General features: G+C 39.8%; 1 pseudogene; it reads right to left on the bottom strand.

The window, feature by feature from the left end:
- Positions 1 to 5,889: 5,889 nt before the first annotated feature.
- On the bottom strand, positions 5,890 to 6,009 carry LOC145397317 (5S ribosomal RNA; annotated as a pseudogene).
- Between the last annotated feature and the right edge of the window lie 746 nt (positions 6,010 to 6,755).

Genomic DNA, 6,755 nt, shown 5'->3' with positions numbered 1-6,755 from the left:
ATGTTTAATAACATTCAGCTTAATCCTGCATCATCCTTAAACTACTTGGCATTGCATTCTCTCGGGACTAATCTTGGAAAGATCATATTACATCTCTTGTAAAATCTGCTTCCAAGAGATTAGTGTGCTAAGCCGACTCCGTACCTTCTTTACCCCTGCACAATTGTTGACTTTATATACGTTTATTCGCCCCTGTGTAGAGTACAATGCTCATATGTGGGAAGGCTCCCCATATACAGCGCTTCTCAATAGGGTGGAGTCAAAGTCTTTTCGTCTCATTAACTTTCCTCCTCCTACTTGCTGCCTTCAACCTCTGTCCCTTTGCCGCACTGTTGCATCTATATCTCTTTTCTATCGCTACTTCAATGATCACTGCTCCTGTGAACTGTCTGCTGGTATCCCTCCACCTCTTCATTGGCCGCGTAGCACCCGTCTAGCAATAAACTCTCATCCCTTTTCTGACAAACTCTCTAATGCAAGAGTTATCCGTTACTCCCAGTCCCTTATTTATGCAACATGTCGGCTGTGGAACTGTCTCCCTCTGTCTGTATTTCCTACTTCCAATGATCTCCAGTCTTTCAAACGCAGTGTGTCCAGGCATGTCGAAATGAACGAATCTTGAATTTGGCTTTCTTCTGTACATATATTTTTTCCTTGGAAGGAACAGTTTGCGGGCTTCTCCTCCTTGGTTCCTTCCTCCTTGCAGAAAAAAGAAATATACAGTATATATATATATATATATATATATATATATATATATATATATATATATATATATATATCATCAGCCAAAACTAGTCCACTGCTGAACAAAGGCCTCCCCCAACCTTTTCCACGAATTCCTTGAGTGAGCCAATCTTTGCCACATTTTCCCTGCAAATTTCTCTATCTCATCTCTCCATCTCCTGTCTGGCCTTCTTCTGCTACGCTTACATTCTCTTGGTGTCCAGTCCGTCAGCCTCTTACTCCATCGGTTATCCCTTATTCTTGCTATATGGCCTGCCCACCTCCATTTCTGTTCTTTTAGTACTTCTATAATATCTTTGACTTTAATCTGCTCTCTCACCTAAGTTGATTTCTTCCTGTCTCTTAAAGATATTCCCAACATTGACCTTTCCATTGCTCTCTGAGAACGGATTAATTTATTTTCCATTGATTTTGTCAGTTTCCAGGTCTCACAACCATACGTCGTAGCTGGAATTATACATTCGTTATATACTTTTCGTTTCATATAATCTGGCAAGCTACTTTTCATAATGTCTCTATGTTTACCGAAAGCTTTCCATCCAAATGTAATCCGTCTTTTTATTTCGCCATCATGATCTTTCGTTAATTTTAGTATTTGTCCCAAGTAGTTGTACTCCTCAACTTCTTGAAGAATTTCATCGCTTATTCTGATGACGCTCTTTGGTGTTTGTGGATTAAACGTTACTTTAGTTTTACTTCTGTTCATCTTCAGTCCTACTTTCAGACTTTCTCTGTTCAGGTCATTTAACATTTCTTGCAATGCCTCCGCTGTTTCTGAGATTAGGATAATGTCATCTGCAAATCTTAAATGGTTTAGCTTTTCTCCATCAATGTTCACTCCTTTGTTTTCCAAGTCTAGCTTTCTGAAAATACTTTCTAGGCATGTTGTAAATAATTTTGGTGAAATTGTATCTCCCTGACGCACGCCCTTCTCAATCTTAATTTTTTCTGAGTCCTTATGTAATTTAACTGTAGTAGTTCCCTCTTTAGATATGTTTTCGAGCAAGTTTACAATGTTCTCATTCACTCCTTGTTCTCTTTAATCATATATATATATATATATATATATATATATATATATATATATATATATATATATATATATATATATATATAATGATTAAATAAATAGTGAATGCTACTTCCATCTGTATTATGCCATCTTAAATTCTTTAATAAGTCTAGCAAACCATCATATATCTGTTCACATATAGCACTTTCACACTGGAACGTAATAGTAGTATTTTTTTTTTTTTTTTCTTACCCCGTGCCCCCTTTTGTCGATAAGGGCTAAGGCGCTGTCCCCGGGTAGAGAAATTATGTTTTGGAGCGTGTGGCACTTTATGACCGGATGCCCCTGCTGATGTCTACCAATGACCCTTGGGTGGACTCGAACCACCAGACCTTCGGTCAGAGTGCTCTAACCCACTGAGCCACGGCCGCTACAACCAGCTATGTGGCAGGAGAGTGCTACCTTTTCTGGATTAGCAGCTTATTCGGATGCGGTGCGAACTCATTACTCTCCGGTCCCTGGTCAAAGTCCTGGGTTTTGGGTCTGCCGTCATGTCATCAGGCAGGCCGGGGCTGAATCGGTAGAGAGGTGGCCTGTAGTCCTAATGAACCCAGGTTAAAATCCTGGCTGGGGCAGGGAACAGTTTAAGGATTTGAATTTCATAAAAGCAGACTTTCCTGATCTACCAGAAGCCCCGCCGACATGTCGTTAAAGCACCCACGCTAATACCAATACACTAGTCCTGTATGAGACAGCCCTAGCATGTATTCAATGTGGACAGTGGGTGTTAGCACCGAAGTGGTAACATGTGGAGGTGGAGGACTACTGGGCCTCTGGATAGGCCACTATCTCCGAGAGGTAGGCCCTGGAATCTTTGCCCAGAGTTGGACACATTAAAAAAAAAATAAAAAAAAGACTAACAACCCTGTGCCGGTTGATAATTTTCTCTGATACATCTTTACTGGATATTCCAAGAAAAATGTAATCTCTGAAATGTAACTGACTGTCAGTAATTTATCCTTTTATTAATCTAGACACATGACAAAGAACGTGGAAATGCTGAATCCATCGAAGGTTGGCCTTCAAGGATAATTTCCTGGTTTGTTTAGATATACTTAAATTCTAGGCTTAGTAACTAATAATCATAGGGAACGTTTAGGAATTAAATAAATCCCAAATTTCTTGTTTCAGCTCATATTCGATATAGCGATAAATCTTTTTTTTGTTTTTTTTTCATATTTTCTTACGAGAATCTTTCGATATTTACTTTCCTTTTCGCCGGATATGACGAGTTTTTGAAATATCTCCCACTTCCCAAAATTTTTAAATTACAGTGCATTTAAGATATTAGCTTACCTTGACCTTACTCGACCTATCATAGACCCCAAGCAATTAAATTCCAAGCACGACCTCAAGCAATTCAGTCTTAAATAAAACAAATTCCAACCATACCTTAGTTATCGGCCTCACATTCCTGAAAGACAAGTGCTGGAATGGCAGTAAGCCTGTTACGCAGCGAGGCCATGGCAAAACTGAGTTGCCAGCCAGTGACTGGCTCGAGTATATTACTTTTCTCGTCCTGACTACCAGGTAGATAGAAGGTATGTTTCTGTTATTTCAGATTTCAGACGGAAGTGTCATAGAAGAGGTGTTGCCACAGATGATGTCCAGCTGTAGAACACACCCAAAATAACCGGGTCGATTAAAGGCTGAAACGAGAATAATACATAAATAATCAACACTTACTGTGCCATTAGGACTGCCATACGTCCGTATTTTCCCGGAGTCCTCGTTTCTGATCTTTTATCTCTGTCGGTGAGGAATTTCTAAATATCTATAATTGTTCGGAATTATGCCCATTATACATTTCGCCAGAACTTACCATGTTAAACTGGTAACACTGTAGTACAGATGTAGGAACAAGATATTCAGTCAAGAGAAGAATTGAGTCGTGCATGCCAGTTCAGTCCTGGACTGTTATAATTCGTTTTGTGCTTCACTTTTCGTCGTGAACCGGTAATATAGTCACCTCCCCTGGCTCCAATTGAATAAAATTTTACGAATTACAAGTGATTAATCCACAACAGATTCAGATACTTAACAATGACAGTATGCAATGCACAGCACATGACACATTAATACCATCAAAACAAGTTGCATTTAATGCTTCAACCCCCCCCCCTCTTCCTCCCCTTTTTTTGGATGTTCAGATATGATATCTCTATGTGGCATCTACATTATTGAGACTACAAGCTTCTGAATATGCTACCGGTAAGTGATGCTATATAGACTAGCTTCCAAAATCCTGACAGAATTTTACGGTACAAAGAAAGTTAGTGGGCGAATCTGCCTTCGTTGTGTGATATTTTCATTGCAAAATGCAGTTGTTAAAAACCCATGCACTGTAAAAAAGGTCAAGCACTGCTTTCAGAGAGGCAAATGCCACATAGATCACTGAAACACAGGAAATGAATTAAATTGTTAAATACTAATTTGGAGCCAGAACAACTCTGTCATATGGCGAAAAAAAAAAAAAAAAAAAAGTTTAAATCTTCAACCTCCATGACAAAGCAAACTCATCATTTTCAATAGTAAATGAAATAAAGAACGGAACGGCAAGAAAATCAGTTAATTATAAACCATGTAGGACGTCGGCCTCCTAAAAAGAAAAGAAAATCAGTCGGATGGCTAGAAGTTTTTTCAAGCATAGAAGATAGACAGTAAGCGTCATCTGCCACCCTATGCCTAAGAACAAATCTCTGACGCACGTTCCCTAGACACGAACACTCGACCAGCAACTGATGGACAGTAAGGGGAACCAGGCATTCATCACAATGCGCTAACCCCAATATTAAGAACGCATGAGTAAGCCTTGACTGCCCAGTGCAAAGTCAGGCAACGCTACTTCTAATCTCTGTGGAATGGAGAGAAGAAACCTCAGCGAACCACCCTCAGAGGAATCGTCTTTAATCTGTTGTTAACATACAACACAGGAACAAGATCGAGTGGCTGGCAGCAGAAAATTCGCAGGCTTCCATGACGCCAAGTGGTAAAAAAAAAAAAAAATGTTACCAACTCTTAAATTATTATTTCCAGGAAAATTAATATTTTTTATTTTTATTTTAATATGAACCATAGTTGGAGCCTTAAATTTTTGACTACCAGCATCAATGAATCCAAACACGATATTTAGTGCAGGAGAGGGTCAAGATTGTTGATGCCTATTTTGCGTCAAAATCAACATTCGTCACTCAACGGCAATTTAGGAAGGACTTTCCAGGAAGAAATGTTCCTAGGACTTTCCAGGAAGAAAAGTTCCTAGTAGACTCATAATTAGGCGCCTCGTGGACATTCGTCGAGAAATAAGGAGGATTCCACGTGAAATGTCGGACAGCGTTATCACAAACTGATCTGTGATTCAGAGACGTGGCGCATGGTTTGAACATGCTGTTACTTAATTATTGAACTGTGTTCAGAAATTGCGATGGGACTGAAGACAGAATGCACCAAACCAAACTTTCATGCCTCTATGACAGCATTCTTACAAAAATTTCAAAAGGTAACCACTCAGAATAAAATTATGGTTAATCAGAATTGGGAACATTTTGTTGGACCACCTTGTATACAAATATAAACAAACAGACAGCTGCCTTACGGCAAGACTTTACTGTTCATTCTTTCTTTTTACACTATTTTCACGCCTACCCGCCATGAACAGTTCCTTAAATATACTGACGATCGAGATGTAAAACCTTAATTACCAGTTTTTTTTTTTTTTTGTAATTAATACTCGCCACAATCTCACAAAATGATATAATTTTGCCGAGTTGCTTCATGTATCTTGTAAAATTATTTCTGATAATATTCATTTTACAAAACTTTAAGTTTTCTTGACAGTGCATCACACTGAGTTATGGACTACGGGAGGCTGCGAATCTTGAATTTCTCCCTCTCTCTCTCTCTCTCTGGAACATAATGTGGTTTTCTAGGTCTTTGGCTTCTTCATTCATTCATTCATTGCCAGACGCCATGTATCCCAAACGGGGTGGCCAAGGGATTAGAGTTAATTGTTTTACAGGGAGGGGCACTAATCCTCCACCAACCCCACTTGACACGTAGGGAGAACATTATGCCAACAGCATCTGGTGTTCCCAGGTGGTCACCCATCCAAGTACTAACCAGACCCAAAGTTGCTTAACTTCGCTGTTCGGACGGGAAGCGATGTACTCAATGTGGTTTTGGCTTCTTCCTAGCATAAAAAAAAAAAAAAAGGTTGAAGATTGTCTATGGCCATAATGGAGACTGGCCATTCCGTATGTCTCTAAACACGGGAATTAACTGTAAATAATAACATTGAAATACGGAACGTATTATTTTAGTATATTTATGATCATTAATTTCTAGTATAGTGATATTCATCTATCTACTGCCAGACGCTTTAATCCCGTATGGGGTGGTTACATGTCGCACTATCCATGTCGCCCTGTCCCACGCCACTTCGCTGCCCTACTCACAGCTCACACCCTCCTCTCTCATATACAGTACCTTTCCACTCCATCCCTCCACCTCATCCCCGGCCTCCCACTCCCTTTCCCCCCCTCCACCTCACTCACATACACTCTCCTCGCTTGTCTCTCGCTCCTTATCCTCTTCGCATGGCCAAAACACCCCAATGTATTTCTCCTAACGCTTTCTATCACATCCACATCAGCACCACAACGCTTCTTCACTTTCTCAATTGTCAGTCTCTCCATGTAACTCCACATGCTTCTCTCAAATAACTCATATCCACTGCCCTCACTCTTGACTTCTGTCCGTCCAACAAGGTCCAAGCTTCACTTCCATACATTAAAGTTATTTTCATGTAATGACTTTTTTACTTCCATGCTCACTACCTTATTTCTTGTCACTGCTTTCAATGAATCAGCAACCTTTCTTCCCTGTTGTACCCTTTCAAGCACTTCACCCTCTAAACTTCCTCCCTTACACATAACAC

The sequence above is a fragment of the Coenobita brevimanus genome, chromosome 40 (genome assembly GCF_032717465.1).
Source record: "Coenobita brevimanus isolate Jiangsu-jjx chromosome 40, ASM3271746v2, whole genome shotgun sequence".
Lineage (NCBI taxonomy): Eukaryota > Metazoa > Arthropoda > Malacostraca > Decapoda > Coenobitidae > Coenobita > Coenobita brevimanus.
Note: the sequence above shows the minus strand (reverse complement) of the source record. Positions and strands in the feature narration are given on the sequence as shown.